Source organism: Xyrauchen texanus, chromosome 25 (genome assembly GCF_025860055.1).
Source record: "Xyrauchen texanus isolate HMW12.3.18 chromosome 25, RBS_HiC_50CHRs, whole genome shotgun sequence".
Classification (NCBI taxonomy): domain Eukaryota; kingdom Metazoa; phylum Chordata; class Actinopteri; order Cypriniformes; family Catostomidae; genus Xyrauchen; species Xyrauchen texanus.
The window spans coordinates 4,996,487-5,014,034 of record NC_068300.1 but is presented as its reverse complement, the minus strand read 5'-3'; the positions used below and the strand labels follow the sequence as shown (position 1 = coordinate 5,014,034).

Genomic DNA, 17,548 nt, shown 5'->3' with positions numbered 1-17,548 from the left:
GCAACAAACCAGTTGATAACTTATTTATCTTCATGGAAAAAGCTAAAGACCTCAGTTGCTTGCTTTTACAGGTGAGAAAGATGTTGCTGCTGTTGAGTCAGAAGAGAAAAGAGATACAAGTTTCTGTGTCCAGCAGTGGACTTGACATAACTCAACAAAAGAACAAAGTGGAGAAGGAGATGCAAAGATTCAGAACCACATTGACTGGTCAAATCATGTCTCCTAAAGATCTTGAAACCGCTGAAAGTGCCATCATTCAATACTGTCAACTGGACAAGTTCAATGAGGAAATAACTGTTTTGAAAGGGGGAACATCTGGAGTGAAGAAAAGCAGCCATATTTACAAACTTGATCCAGTGGTAGAAAAAGACTCTTGAGAGTGGGTGGAAGGCTCAGTAAAGCAGCAATGCCTGAGGGCATGAAACATCCAGTCATTTTGGCTAAAGACCAACATATCTCCACTCTCATTCTTCGTCATATTCATGAACAGCTAGGACATTGTGGAAGAAATCACCTGCTTTCTAGACTTCGTCAGCGGTATTGGGTCACCAGTGCAAATGCTGCTGCTAGAAAGATAATCTCATCCTGCGTCATTTGTAGATGTTATAGAGGAAAGCTGGGTGAACAAAAGATGGCAGATTTGCTGAAAGATAGACTCCAACCTGACCTGCCACCATTTACAAGTGTGGGTGTTGATTACTTCGGGCCCTTCGAAGTGAAGAGAGGCCGCAGTTTCATTAAACGCTATGGTGTTATCTTCACCTGCATGGCCAGCAGGGCAGTGCATTTGGAAATAGCATATTCATTAGATACCAGTTCTTGCATCAATGCACTGCGCAGATTTATATCTAGAAGAGGCCAGGTATCGCACATTAGATCAGACAATGGAACTAATTTTGTAGGAACAGAACGTGAGCTGAAAGAGGCTCTGTCTGCTCTTAATCACCAAAAAATTCAAAATGCATTACTTCAGTCAGGAGTGAAATGGAGCTTCAACACTCCTACTGCATCACATCATGGCGGAACATGGGAACGAATCATTCGCATGGTCAGACAAGTGCTGAACTCAGTCCTTCATCAGCAAAGGGTGGATGATGAGGGGTTACAAACTCTTCTATGTGAGGTGGAAGCTATATTAAATGACCGTCCCATCACCAAAGTATCAAATGACCCTAACGATCTGGAACCCTTGACCCCAAATCACATCCTCCTGTTGAAAGGCAAACCTGCATTTCCACCTGGGCTTTTCGAGAAGAGTGACTTGTATACGAAACGACGTTGGAGGCAAGTTCAGTTCTTATCGGATCTCTTCTGGCACAGATGGATCAGGGAGTACTTGCCTCTGTTACAGGAACGGCAATGGTGGTCCAAGGACAAGAGAAGCTTCATCAATGGAGACATAGTCATTGTGGCGGACTCTACTGCTCCTCGCGGATCCTGGTTGTTAGGGAAGGTACTGCAGACCTTTCCTGACTCACGAGGACTTGTGCGGTCTGTTAAAGTCCAGACCAAATGCAACATTCTGGAGAGACCAGTCACAAAGATTTGTCTTCTGCAAGAAGCTGGATAAAGACTGATGTATTGGACATATGCATGTATACATGAACAGTATGAACTGAAACATAACACAAGTTCATGATGGATATTTTATTGGCTCCATTGTTTGTATGGTGTTTAATTGTTATGTTATTATAGAGTAACAATTAGGGGCCGGTGTGTTGTAGCCAATTTTTATGTGTGTTATGTTTTGTTGTTAATGGTAAGTTGTATAGGGGTGACGCTCTTCCACTTGGACACCAGGGGGCATAGGCAGGGCATCACAGTAGTTGTGGAGGCTATATGAGGTAGTCACAGGTGAATAGCCAGGGGGGGAATTAGGATCTAGGAAGACACAGTTTTTCAACCGTGCTTGCGTGCATGTGGGCATAGGTGGATGTTCGTCATGGATTTTGTCATGTCCCACCATTAGCATCGTGTTTTCTGTTTTTATTTGCATACGTAGGCCTATGAGCTCAATATACATCAATCATGCAAGCTATGTTTTGTAAGTAATTTTAATCTACATAAAATAAAGTGTTAACCGGATGCCATGGCAGACCTGATTTATTGCACCATTACGCGTTGGAGATGACTTCAAATTCCCTCAAGTGGCTTTTTTGTGGTACGATCGCCACTACACCTTGGTATCTGGATTTGAAGATTTGTTTGATTGTAATTTTGCCCCCTTGTTAGATCAGATACGGATGGACTTTCAACGGTGGTCACTGTTGCCTCTTTCCCTTGTGGCCAGGGTCAATTCGGTTAAGATGAATATCCTTCACAAATTGTCTTATCTCTTCCAGTGTATACCCGTCTTTCTCCCTCAGTCTTTTTTTTCACAAATTAGACAAATCAATCACTGAGTTTATCTGGAACAGGAAGGTCCCTCGTTTGCGAAAGGAGCTGTTGCAGAGACCTAAGACCCTTGGGGGCTTGGCCCTTCCTAACTTGAGGTTTTATTACTGGGCTTCCATCGAGTATTTCAGCTTTGGATTTCTCTGGAGGGGGCACCAGTTTCTCCTACATGGCTGAGTATGGAGATGTTTTCCGTTAAACCTGCTTCGTTGACTGCTCTCATTCACGCTCCTCTTAGCTTTTCTCCCTCCCTTTTTTGCAACAATATCTCAGTTAAATCCACTTTTAAAATTTGGAAGCAATTTCGATGCTATTTTGGTCTACAGACCTTCTCTTTCCTAGCACCTTTATAAGCTAACCCTGTTTTTCACCCTTCTTTAATTGATGGGGCTTTTTCTTTGTGGTCTGACTACAGCATCAAGGCATTTAGGGACTTGTATATTGCCGGTACATTTGCATCCTTCCAGCATCTCCGAGAAATTCCATTTGCCTAGGCAGCAGTTTTTTTAGATATCTTCAAGTTCGAAGTTTCATTCGCAATCTTAGCCCCAACTTCCCAAATCTCCCAGAGGCCTCTCTAATTGACTCCTTTTTAACCCCATTGCCTACCATTAAAGGTGCTATTTCATGTTTATACAATCTTATCTATTCTTTGCAGCTTACCCCGCAGCATAAAATTAAAATCCAATGGGAGGAGGATCTAGGGGAGGGGATCTCGGAGGAGCTGTGGGATGCCATTTTGCGCCGGGTTCACTCCTCTTGAATTTGTGCTAGACATGGTCTGACCCAGTGCAAAATTCTACATCGTACCCATCTCACTCGAGTTAGGCTTTCCAAAATCTATAATGATGTCGATCCCATGTGCATTAGATGTCGTCAGGCTCAAGCTACCCATGCCCATATGTTTTGGTCTTGCCCTTCACTACATAATTTTTGGAAACAGATATTTAATTCTATTTCTGTTTGTACAGGGGTTCATTTTGATCCAACAGCATGTACCGCTTTGGGGTTTTACCTCCTACTTTGCAGCTTCCTAAATATAAAGCTGACTTTGTAGCCTTGATCTCCTTATTGGCTAGACGTTTGATTTTATTGAGGTGGAAGTCTCCTGCGCCGCCTTCTCACTCGTCTTGGATCAGGGACATCCTTCAGTTCGTGAAGTTAGAGAAAGTTAGGTGCTCGAAACATGGTTCACTTGCAAAGTTGAATAAAACTTGGGGTCAATTCTTTGCACATGTTGAGGGATTGATTTTTACGGCTATTCCAGAGTAGCCACCCTGATTGTCTTCTAATTGTGAGTTCTTTCTTGTGTGAATTTGTAGCATGCTGGGATGTTTTTTTCTTTATCTCTCTGTAAGCGAACATATTGGGCTTTTATTAAGCAGTGGGTGACCATTTTGTTTGTGTTTTTTTTTTTTTTGGTTCTGTTTATTTTTTATTTTTTTATATTATTTTTTTTTTCTCCTTTCTTGTTAATTGTACTTGACACTGTTTTGACTCCCGAATTGTTACCTCTTGATTTTGTTATGTCACTGAAAAAAATCAATAAACAAATGTAAAAAAAAAAAAGAAATTCTTGGGTGCAGTTCTTAGCAACATAGCAGTCATGACACTGATGAGACATTACCAATTTACAATAACATTAGATTGCATAGCTTTATTGTATTGGGCTGTTTATGCATTTCCACCATCGTGGATGAGACCGGCACACTGAGTTTATCCATTAAAGAACCAACGACCACTTAGGATGGAGTACGAGCCATTCACCGTGTCTCTGAGTGATAAACCTAACGGTTGCCTTCTTTCCCACGATAGCTAAAACCGGCTTTGGTGCCGTCACTCTGTTCTCTCTCTCATACTAAACGGACACACACATGCATTATATTTAAGCAATATATCGATCTGTTATGCTCTGTTATGCAGAAATTTGATTGAAAAAAAATACTCTAATGTTGTATTTAGGATTGTGCAGTGAGGTTCTGTATAAAATAACTTAATCTGATAAAAATAATACAATATCATGTTGAAAATAAATTGTTTAATTTGAGTAAAGCTTTAATGAGTTTATTTAAAGACCGTTTTGAAGATAATGTTTAAATAAACTGTTGATATAGGGTTTAGAAAAAAAAACAGGTATCAGACACTGTACAGGAGAGTACTAAAAAAAGAGTAGCGGTACTCGTTCTCCAAAAAATGGTATTGGGACATCACTAATTTTATCATTGCCCTTTAACTTTTATCTGAATTTTTCTGATTTTATTAGGTTATAGTGTACAATGAGTTGCTCAAATGCCAAAGATTTAGCCATTTTTATGATTAACATTTTCTGAACATATGAGCAAAAATCAAAAAGTGTGTAGTACAAAACACTGATTTTACCAGCTTTATGAAATCTACCCTTTTAAAACTGTAATTATGAACTAATACATTTATGTATGTGTACCAACATATAACTTCTTTTTCACTGTACATTATGACAGCAGGCTCCTTGGCGATCACAATTTCAAGCTTGTGAGTAATCAAGCTTGAAATGATGATTGTGCCTAGAGACTGCAATGGGAATATTTATAGTGCTGTTGCTTTCTCGATCATTTGCAGAGGTTTGACGGTACAGGTACATGCAGGAAGTCCTGCCAGAAGAGCATTACAGTAGTCCAGTCTAGATATATCAAGAGCCTGGACAAGGAGGTCTGTAATACTTGTTTCCTCTATCAGCAACACTTTGGAGTATGATTGACAGGACATGGAGTGGAGGAGTTTGGTGTGGAGATTTGAATGCACACAACACATTATAGGGTAGCACAAATACAGATACAAATGGAGTTATAGTTGATGAGTTTATGGAAGAGCGTGAACTAGTATGCTTGAATAATGGAACAGGAACCAGGCCAGGCAGGGACTGGCCATTGGAAAGTTTGGGAAATTTCCTGGTTGCCCCGCCGCGAAATGAGGCCGAATGGGCCACGGTAAGCTGAAATGGGCTGCCAGAAAAGGACAGCAACACTCTATGGTCCTCTTCCAGCTGGATGGCTGTTTGGAGCGACGACGGGCGGTGGCACTGGACCCTCTCAGAAGTCGAGCGATAAACTACTCCAGTCTCCATCTCCCATGTTGCCTTGCTCAGCCAGCAACCACCTCCAGCAGCCATCCAGGAACTATTGGGTGAAGGCTATGCGGAAGTGCTGGTGCTGCTTCTCAGGTGTTCGGCCAACCAGTTGCAAGATGGCTTTTCTCAAGTTGTGTATACTAGCAGTTTTTCCACTGGTAACTACTGTGCTTCTGAGTGTTGGGCTTCTCCGGACAGCAGTTGAATTAACCGGGCCACCCACTGGGTGCTCGGCTATCCGCATGCCCCCACCATCCACTCAAAGAGCTCCAGGAAGGCCACCGGATCGTCTTGCTGTCCCATCTTGACAAACGGAACTTAGAGGTGGGCGGTTATGGGGTCCGGGGTCGCGGCGGCATCACCCTCCTGTTGCAACAAGCTACAGATCATCTGCCGGTCCTCTCCCGGTGTGCAGCTCGAGGAGGGCCTGATGCTGTGTCTGGTTGATGCTGGCAAGGGTCTTGAAAACATCCTCCAGAGAAGAGGGATCCATGGCGGCATTCTTCCTCCCTTAATCCCAGGTTTCGGCACCAGTGTAACAATGTTCTTATGATGGGCAAGGAGGAAGCAAGTAGCCGGATATTCAATCCGATGTAAATCTTTATTCTTGCACTTTTCAGTGTTTCACACACAAATGTCTGCTTTTCTGCAGAACACTTTTCCACACACACGTACAGCTCTGCAGCTCGTCTCTCACTCTCTCTCTCTGCTCACTGGCATCCGATTCTGAAGCAGGTTGCTCCGGGGGGATTGTCCCTGTAATAAGTGCACCGTAAGTCGCTTTGGATAAAAGCGTCTGCCAAATGCGTAAATGTAAATCATCAGTGTGACCCGTATGTACAGCGTTTGTCACCAAATATTTTACATACTCCTCCGTCTTTGGCCAAGAGGTAATCCAAAGCTATACGATTTTGTTTAGTCATTTCACTTGCGACATGTAATTGTGTGTAACGTATTCAATGGAAAGGAGGAGGCGAGAACCGGCTTTTCAATATAAATAATAGTTTTAATGATAAACTTAAAAGAAGACATAAACACACACATGACGGACATGTCCGCTAACGATCTCGCTCTCCCGCACGGCCCTCCGCAGTCGGCCTTTAAACCTCAGGGAGGCATAATTAGCCTAATCACGGGACCGGGCGCGCAGGATCACGACCCGACCCCGCCCTCCACCCTGCCACATTCCTCCCTCGTTCTCTCAGGCTGGGGAGCCCCGGCCTGACTTACATCCCCCTTTCCCTGGGGAGGGCGCCTTCAGCTGTCTGCCGGCAGGTCATCCCCATCTACCTGGACGAGGGAGGGGACAAGGGGAGGGAAACAGAAATAATTAAAATGGGGGGTACTTCCTGTAACAGTGTAGTACCCCCCCAAAACTGTAAATTTTAAAAGAGGCAAAGGCCAACACAGAGCGACAGTGTGAGAGAGAGAGGAGAGAGAGATGAAAAAAAAAAAAAAACTCTTACTCGCCAGTTCTCTGATATGCCGCAGCTTGTTCCTCGGCCACTCCTCCACCCTCTATCGGACGACAGCCGCCTCTCCGGGCGGATCCGAGGCAGTCGTCCAGCCCCTGGTGGACGGAACAACCCGCCGCGTTATCGGGGAACAGAAGGGGTCTCCCCCGCCCCTGGCAGCGGTCCTCTCGCTCCAGGCGGTCGCCAGTGAGCCCCTCCCCGCTCGCGGTCGGCGGTCTTAAACCCCGCCGCGTTTCAGCGGCCGGTAGGCGACTCCTACGCCCCTGGCAGCGGCCCTGACAGCTCCAGGTGGTCGGCTAGGAGCCCCTTCTTCCCTCGCGGTCGGCGGCCATCGTCCTCGTTCAGGTGGCTGGGCTCCTCGTCCCCCGGCAGATGGCCGCGGCTGCTCCGTTGGAGTGGACGGTAGTGGCGAGAACTCTACTGCGGCGTATCCCTCCTCCTTCCCGGGCTTCGGCACCAGTGTAAAACAGTTAAAGGATGGGAAAGGAGGAGGCGAGAACCGGCTTGACGATATAAATCATAGTTTAATGGAAAACTTAAAAGACAACACAAACACACATGACGGACATGTCCGCTAACGATCTCTCTCTCCCGCACGGCCCTCCGCAGTCGGCCTTTAAACCTCAGGGAGGCATAATTAGCCTAATACGGGACCGGGCGCGCAGGATCATGACCCGACCCCGCCCTCCACCCTGCCACATTGTTCTTTCACCAAATCGAAGGCCCGTTTAGTTTTATTAAATAAACGTTGCTGATTATAATATAGGTAATTGATCCATTCAGTGTTTTTATTTGGGGTTATCCATAAAAAGATGGATTCAAAACCACTAGCAATTTCGTTTCAGGCTTTGAACTGGTTTGGAATACCTCTAGGCTCTCCAACACTGTCTAGATATACTTCAGGGTCACTTGAGGCATCACTTTCTAGGTACCTTCGTTTCTGGGTGTTTACCCATATATTCATAACAGAAACACCTTCCTGTAACATTTCCATAAAACAGAAACCATCAAATGGTGTGGGGGGTGCAATAAGGAGTTCTGAATCATTACCAGAACATACCCACCACATATCTGCAACCCCCCCTCATGTTCTGAAATATTTGTGTGGGTAAACCGATGCTTTGATACCGAAGTTTATTCTGCCTTGGTCCACCTCACCTGAGAAACAGTATTTGATCTGAAAGTTTTGTTACCTGTATCTGAGAATTTGTAACATTCAGTTTTCTTGAATTTGACCAAGGAAACTAGCTTGTGTGCACTGGCACCTGGCACTTGCCAGTTTGTACATTGGGAATTATCCAGCGTGGTTTCGTTAACAGGTCCACTGGCCCTGTAAAGTAAACATTCAAAAGGACACAAGGACTCATTCTGAAGCACTGTTATGGCATTGTGGTCGGCGCAAGTTCGAGTTGTTTTGTTGGTTCCGGCTAGTGGCAGATTGATTGTATAGTTCAAACATGGAGGCCTCCTCTTAATCAGCTCCTCCTGATGAGTTAAGCATTTTGTTGTATTCATTGGCACGGGGATGACATAAGAAATCGATGCTGGTAATCTAGAGCACACTATACATTGTTTACCACCAGTGGTGCAGTTCATCCACAACCACCATATATTGTTTCTGGGAATTGGAATTACACTTATGACTCCTTGCTGTTGTGTTGATACTGAACGGGCATAGGCAAGCATGACCGCCTGCCATATGCAGAGCGTCAGTAGGAATGTTTCATGTTGACTATTCCGGGTCCCTCCTCAGGTCCTCCTAATTCACATGTTCCCGGTTGGGCACTGGCGCTGCGTGTTCAGCTCCTCCAGTGCTTTCACCGTTCACCCTGAATCAGTAAATCCCTTCTCTGGAGCAGGCTTCACGTGGCTTGCATGGATCCACTGTGGTTGAAGGTCAGCACCCCCGTTCTGGTCACCGCCAGTACATTAGTTGGGGCCCAAATACTTTGGTTCACCTAACTTTGTTGGTTTCAGGCACTTCACCAGAACCTGCTGATTTGGAACAAAATGGATGAGTAGGGCATACCTAGGGTCTCTAATGAACCTATATACTTGATACATAAACCATCATAATGTTTTGTGTGTTAGACTATTTATACGAGATAGACCGAGGAATACTAAAGAGGTGTTAAATTGAGTTTAAAAGTCTATATCACAATTCATTCACAAATCATTTAAAAGTTTGTATATAGTAATAGATATAACAAAAGCAGCAAATTGCATGGTTTTGTAAGTGTGTTTTCCAGGTAAACACAAACTTCCTTATTTTAGTCCTAAGCCAATAAAGATCAAGATAAAATTATGATTTGTTTTAGCAGTAACATGTTCACGTAAAATATTTCAAATATATTTTATGTATTTATTTATCTATCTATCGTAAATAGCGATGATATATGATGAAGATATGTAAAACCTGGAAGGTTTCCTAAACTCATACACACTCCAGTCCAGTAGTTGGCAGGAAATCACCAGAAGTTGTTTTGCTAACCTTCATTAAACACAAGAAGAACTCGCAGCTTCAACGGTAAATTCGGTACATGTTTTAGGTAATTTGTGAGATTTCTTGTTATTTCTGTGTGTAATTTTATGCATGTTTTCTCTCTTGAGAAACAAGCAGAAATCTGAGAATATCATGATTAATTCCTTTAATTAAAGCTGTTGTTTATAAATGAGTCCAACGAAGGTGATTATATGTTAAATAACGCCAGATATTTTAATCTGGAAAGCATCACAATTGAATTAACATCTAAACATCTTTAAAATATCAGATTTACAAACATTTTAAATCAAAAACGAATGTCTTACTGTCATCCGATATTAGACGTCTTATAGAGATATTTCAGATGAGAAAAAACACTATATACCATTATAAACACCATTATAATGCTGATGTTTTTGTGTTCAGATGTTCATCATGAGAGAGCAGGTGGATGTGATCTGCTGTAAATCAGTAGGAACTGATCTGTCCATGCTGGATATTGATGATTTCATCACAGAAATCTCTCAGCTGAAGAAAGAGGTGACGTCACTGAAGACAAAACTGATGGAGAGAGACGACAGGTTACAGGTTAAACATTCATTTCATCCTTAAAGTTGAGATTGTAAGCTTTCAAATGATGTGATATGATGAATGGTACAGATGTGATTGTGTTGTGTTTGTCAGGAGCTGGAAAAGGTTTCCTGTCAATCTTCAGTGTGTGTGACTGATGGGACCTCCACAGAATGTCAGGATTCAGTGTGGAGCGGCAGAGATCAGTCCACACCACAGCGACTGCTGGACAAACTCTCTGAACAGAGATCCAGAGACTCACAGCTCACTTTACTCTGTTCTACTGACGGTAATCAGGGTGATCAAACCTCCACAGAGTCTCTGACGTCTGACTCTAATGCTGGAGAACAGCAGACGCTGCAGATACCAGCGAAGAATGAAGTGAAGCTGGAGGAGATAAAAGAAGAAAACACAGCAGAGGAACAACAGAGAGAAGAAGATGATGATGATTATGATCAAACTTCCACAGAGTCTCAGACTTCTGTCTGTAACGCTGGAGAACAGCAGATGCTGCAGATACCAGCGAAGAATGAAGTGAAGCTGGAGGAGATAAAAGAAGAAAACACAGCAGAGGAACAACAGAGAGATGATGATGATGATGATCAAACCTCCACAGAGTGTCTGAATTCTGTCTGTAAAGTTGGAGAACAGCAGATGCTGCAGACACTAGTGAAGATGAAGACGTGTTCAGTAAAGCTGCTGGACTGCAGGAATCTGATGAAGATGAGAGGAGAAAACACAGCAGAGGAACAACAGAGAGATGATGTTTTTATTTCTTCAGGTATGTTTCTTCCTGTAATGTTTGAAATATTTATGACAATTAACCGTCAGAATCTGTTTCAAGAAAGACGGCTACATCACTCAAAAGTCGCATTAAAACGTTCTCAAATGTTTTTTTATTTTTTGCAATTTCAAAGAAATGTCAACCATAAAATAGAAAAATAAAGTTATACCGGTGATGCATAGATTTTTGTTGGAAATCTAAGGTTCAGGAAATGGCATATGAAGTATCCCATGTCTTATGGTTGGAGTTGGCATCAGTTCAATTAAAGTCCATCGTAATAGACTGAAGTTATGTTGGTCTGACACCGGCTGCTATTTGTTGTCATCACTCAGAGATATGTAGAAGTGGAGTCCAACACCAAGCAGGAATGGAGCTGGATCCAGCCGGTTCTGGTGACATCAGGATAGGAGTCCCAAGGTTGAGACAGGGAAACAAATAAAAATATAGCTGCAAGCAGCAATGCGGATTCCTCCTCAAAATGGCAAATCATTTCAAATTGATCAGTAGAGGGTTGGGGTTAAACCCTCTCAATGGATGAATCCAAAAAACATGTATTTCTGTCTGAATCCTAAACGAAACATTTTCAGTCTACAGGAAAATCCATCATACCTTATGGATCCTTGAGGCGTTTTTGTTCCCAATGAGAAATGAGGCATGTACACCAAGATTCAAAAGAATTGGTTAAATGGCGTGGAAATGGTATCACTTTGAAAATATTTTTTGGGGCGTGGCCTGTAGCGCCTCCTATGGGCAAATAGTGGGTCATTCTTGGTTTGTGGGTTCCTGTTGGCCTGTAGTATCAATGTACATAATTAGAAAATATTTGACCAGAAAATGGGACTTTTGGGAATTACCTGTAAGCCCCCTAGGGGTGAATGTTGGCCATTCTTGGTTTGAGGGTTCCTGTTGACCTGTAGTATCAATGTACCAAATTAGAACATTTTTGACCATAAAATGGGAATTTCAAGTGGCCTCTAGTGCCCCTAAGGGCTGAATGTTAGCCATTCTTTGTTTGTGGGTTCCTGTTGGCCAGTAGTATCAATGTACCATATTAGAAAATTTTTGACCAGAAAGCGAAATTTTGGGAGTGGCCTGTAAGCCCCTAATGGCTGAATGTGGGCCATACTTGGTTTGTGGGTTCCTGTTGGCCTGTAGTATCAATGTACCAAATTATAACTTTTTGACCAGAAAATGGGAATTTAGGCTTGGCCTCTAAGCCACCTAGTGGTGAATGTCGGTCATTCTTGGTTTGTGGATTCCTTTTGGCCTGTACTATTAATGTACCAAATTAGAACATTTTTGACCAGAAAATGGGAATTTCGGCATGGCCTGTAGTGCCCCCTAGAGGCTGAATGTTAGCCATTCTTGGTTTGAGGGTTCCTGTTGACCTGCAGTATCAATGTACCAAATTAGAGCGTTTTTGACCAGAAAGCGAAATTTTGGAGTAGCCTGTAAGCCCCCTAAGAGCTGAATGTGGGCCACACTTGGTATGTGGGTTCCTGTTGGCCTGTAGTATCAAAGTACCAAATTAGAAAATTTTTGACCAGAAAATGGGAATTTTGGCTTGTCCTGTAGTGCCCCTAGTGGCTGAATGTCGGTCATTCTTGGTTTGTGGATTCCTGTTGGCCTGTACTATTCTTGTACCGAATTAGAACATTTTTGACCAGAAAATGGGAATTTTGGCTTGTCCTGTAGTGCCCCTAGTTGGCGTATGTCGGTCATTCTTGGTTTGTGGATTCCTGTTGGCCTGTACTATTAATTTACCAAATTAGAACATTTTTGACCAGAAAATGGGAATTTTGGCATGGCCATTCTTTGCACAGTACTTCAGAGTGATGTCATCTTTAAGCATGTTAGGTTTGAAAAACCATCAGTCAAAATTACATTTGATTTATTGACACGTATATATTGTTAAAATTTGGACATTTACATAAACACGCCCCTTTCAGCCATTTTGTATCAGTATTCATTTTTTCCTAAGTAGCGTTTTCAAGGATGTCCATTCTACACATGTGTACCAAATTTCAAGTCAATTGGAGCTCACGGTTCAGGAGAAGAAGAGTTTTGTAGGTTTTAGCAAATTTTCAGCGTCACGGGAAAATCCATCATGGCGGAAGTTATGGGTTCTTGAGGCTTTTTGTTCCCCATGAGGAATGAGGCATGTACACCAAATTTCAGAAGATTTGGACAAATGGCGTGAAATTGTATCACTTTGAATTTTGTTTTTTGGGCGTGGCCTGTAAGCGCCACCTATGGGCGAATGTGGGCCATTCTTGGTTTAGGGGTACCCGTTGGCATGGAGTATCAATGTGCCAATTTAGAAAATTTTGACCAGTGACTTTTTGAGCTATTGGGGCTCAAGGAGAAGAAGAATAATAATAATAATAAATATAGCTGCAAGCAGCAATCGCGATTCCTCCTCAAAATGGCAAATCATTTAAAATTGATCAGTAGATGGTTGGGGATAAACCCTCCCAATTAAGGAATTCAAAAAACATGTCTTTGTCTGAATCCTAAGCGAAACATTTTCAATGTACAGGAAAATCCATACCGGACCTTATGGATCCTTGAGGCTTTTTGTTCCCAATGAGAAATGAGGCATGTACACCAAGTTTCAGAAGAATTGGACAAATGACGTGGAAATGGTATCACTTTGAAAATATTTTTTTGGGGTGTGGCCTGTAGCACCACCTATGGTCGAATGTGGGCCATTCTTGGTTTGTGGGTTCCTGTTGGCCTGTAGTATCAATGTACAAAATTAGAAAATATTTGACCAGAAAATGGGAATTTTGGAGTGGCCTGTAAGCCCCCTAGAGGCGAATGTGGAGCCATTCTTGGTTTTGTGGGTTCCTTTTGGCCTGTAGAATCAATGTACCAAATTAGAAAATGTTTGACCAGAAAATGGGACTTTTGGGAATTACCTGTAAGCCCCCTAATGGCGAATGTTGGCCATTCTTGGTTTGTGGGTTCCTGTTGGCCTGTAGTACCATTGTACCAAATTAGAACATTTTAGACCAGAAAATGGGAATTTCGGCATGGCCTGTAAGCCCCCTAGGGGTGAATGTTGGCCATTCTTGGTTTGTGGGTTCCTGTTGGCCTGTAGTATCAATGTACCAAATTAGAACATTTTTGACCAGAAAGCGGGAATTTTGGCGTGGCCTTTAAGCCCCCTAGTGGCGAATGTCGGCCATTCTTGGTTTTGTGGGTTCCTGTTGGCCTGTAGTACCATTGTACCAAATTAGAACATTTTAGACCAGAAAATGGGAATTTCGGCATGGCCTGTAAGCCCCCTAAGGCTGAATGTTAGCCATTCTTTCGCAGTACTTCAGAGTGATGTCATCTTGAAGCATGTTAGGTTTGAAAAACCATCAGTCAAAATTACATTTGATTTATTGACACGTATATATTGTTAAAATTTGGACATTTACATAAACACGCCCCTTTCAGCCATTTTGTATCAGTATTCATTTTTTCCTAAGTAGCGTTTTCAAAGACTTCAATTCTACACATGTGTACCAAATTTCAAGTCAATTGGAGCTCACGGTTCAGGAGAAGAAAGAGTTTTGTAGGTTTTATGCAAATTTTCAGCGTCTGGAAAAATCCATCATGGCGGAAGTTATGGGTTCTTGAGGCTTTTTGTTCCCCATGAGAAATGAGGCATGTACACCAAGTTTCAGGAGATTTGGACAAATGGCGTGGAAATGGTATCACTTTGAAAATATTTTTTTTGGGCGTGGCCTGTAAGCGCCACCTATGGGCGAATGTGGGCCATTCTTGGTTTAGGGGTACCCGTTGGCATGGAGTATCAATGTGCCAATTTAGAAAACTTTTGACCAGTGACTTTTTGAGCTATTGGGGCTCAAGGAGAAGAAGAATAATAATAATAATAATAATAATAAATATAGCTGCAAGCAGCAATCGCGATTCCTCCTCAAAATGGCAAATCATTTAAAATTGATCAGTAGATGGTTGAGGATAAACCCTCCCAATTAAGGAATTCAAAAAAACATGTCTTTGTCTGAATCCTAAACGAAACATTTTCAATGTACAGGAAAATCCATACCGGACCTTATGGATCCTTGAGGCTTTTTGTTCCCAATGAGAAATGAGGCATGTACACCAAGTTTCAGAAGAATTGGACAAATGGGGTGGAAATGGTATCACTTTGAAAATATTTTTTTGGAGCGTGGCCTGTAGCACCACCTATGGTCGAATGTGGGCCATTCTTGGTTTGTGGGTTCCTGTTGGCCTGTAGTATCAATGTACAAAATTAGAAAATATTTGACCAGAAAATGGGAATTTTGGAGTGGCCTGTAAGCCCCCTAGGGACGAATGTGGGCCTTTCTTGGTTTGTGGGTTCCTGTCGGCCTGTAGAATCAATACACCAAATTAGAAAATGTTTGACCAGAAAATGGGATTTTTGGAATTACCTGTAAGCGCCCCTAATGGCGAATGTTGGCCATTAAGTGGTTTGTGGGTTCCTGTTGGCATGTAGTATCAGTGTACCAAATTAGAACATTTTTGACCAGAAAATGGGAATTTTGGCATGGCCTGTAAGCCCCTAGGGGTGAATGTTGTCCATTCTTGGTTTGTGGGTTCCTGTCTGCCTGTAGTATCAATGTACCAAATTAAAAAAATTTGACCAGAAAGCGGGAATTTTGGCGTGGCCTTTAAGCCCCTAGTGGCGAATGTCGGCCATTCTTGGTTTGTGGGTTCCTGTTGGCCTGTAGTACCATTGTACCAAATTAGAACATTTTAGACCAGAAAATGGGAATTTCGACATGGCCTGTAAGCCCCCTAGAGGCAGAATGTAGACCATTCTTTGCATGCAGTACTTCAGAGTGATGTCATCTTGAAGCATGTTAGGTTTGAAAAACCATCAGTCAAAATTACATTTGATTTATTGACAGGTATATATTGTTAAAATTTGGACATTTACATAAACACGCCCCTTTCAGACATTTTGTATCACATTCATTTTTCCTAAGTAATGTTTTCAAGGATGTCCATTCTACAAATGTGTACCAAATTTCAAGTCAATTGGAGCTCACGGTTCAGGAGAAGAAAGAGTATTTTTAGGTTTTACGCAAATTTTTCAGCGTCTGGGAAAATCCATCATGGTGAAAGTTATGGGTCCTTAAGGCTTTTTGTTCCCCATGAGGAATGAGGCATGTACACCAAGTTTCAGAAGATTTAGACAAATGGCGTGGAAATTGTATCACTTTGAATGAAAAATCACTTTGAAAATCTCTACTTTCACTTTCACTTCTCTCTTAAGATTTTTTTTCTGTTTTTTTGTGTGATTTACATAAGCATATCACAAGCAATTTTATTTGAAAGACTATCTAGGCACATAATAACACTGTATAGCTGTGACTGTTTATAACTATTTCAAAATGTAGCCCACAAGCTCACACTTTAAATGGTCAGTGCTTTGATTTTTAAATCATTAAAATAGCAACAGATCCAGTGAAAAAAATGGAGTGATTGTGTTTACATGCCATTCAAAAACGTGGCATTTTACAAGGTAAGAGAGAAATAAAAAAACTTAAAATAATACCATTTGTACTTCTCAATTGCTTGGGAATGTCTATGTTCAGGACCGAAGGCTAAATTGTTACTGTCTCTTTAAGAGGCTTTTATCGCATGATACGATACTTAAGGCACAGTTCAGTTTAATCTTTTGAGAACTGAGAAGTATCATTATTTTCGTTTTGTGCCATGCTTGTTGCATTTGTATTCATTGTGAGATGATAAAATACAGACTAGCGTGAATGGTTGATTTTGTTCACTTGAATTTTGTGGCGTGTTTCAGAAAAATAATCGCGAAGACAGAGACTGAGCACCCTGTTTATTTATTTTACAAAAGCACAAGGTTTTGTTGTTATTGTAAGTGCACACAAATAAAAGTACACATTTCATAGTTCAGTAATGATGTCTTGCATGTTTCTGTATGGGCAAAAATGGCGCAGTATTTTGTTTAAGTTGTTTCCGCTGTTTGAGAGAAAAATATAGCAGGACGTCATCTGGAATAATGCCAGAATAAAATATAATTATTCCAGATTTCTTTCTCAACTGTTTGTTCACTTGAGACACAACAGACTCCTCAATATATCATGTATTTTGACACTCTGTTGTATGAAATTGTCCGTTCAGGCGCTAAGCAGCAGCGAAAGACATCGAGTCGCGTGAGTTAGGCAGCTGGCGGCTCAGCTGTGTCACACAAACAGCTTCGCAAACATGTATTTGAGTTGTTTTGACATTTGTTGAGTTGAATAGTGTAAAATCGGCTTGAATGTTCAAACAGGCAAACATTGTATACAACCGACAAACCTTCATGATGATCGCGAGCAAAAATGATCTCAGCCTCGCTGGTTTTGCGTGTTGTCAGAGACAATTAAACAACATCATTCTCGGAAGTTTTGATACGTTAGGATTGATCAGCCCATCCCTACTTTCTTTAGACATATGTTTCATGTTTGTGTAAGTTTTTTGTGGCGTGTTTCAGAAAGATATTAAGCTTAGACAAAGAGCACCACGGTTTATTTTCTTTATTTTACAACAAATAAAAGTACAACTTTCATAGTTTGTGACGATGTATTAAATGTATCTGTATGTGCAAAAATAACGCAGTATTTTGTTTAAGCTGTTAGCAGCTGTTTCGAGAGAAAAATCTTAACAGGACACCACAAGCGGCATCCGTGTTGTTCACAATAATTCATAATTAAATATATTGA

At 41.8% G+C, this 17,548-nt stretch overlaps 1 protein-coding gene across 1 annotated transcript in view; it reads left to right on the top strand.

The window, feature by feature from the left end:
• Window positions 1–17,548, top strand: part of LOC127618946 (uncharacterized) — a 647,429-nt gene that overhangs the window by 287,316 nt on the left and 342,565 nt on the right.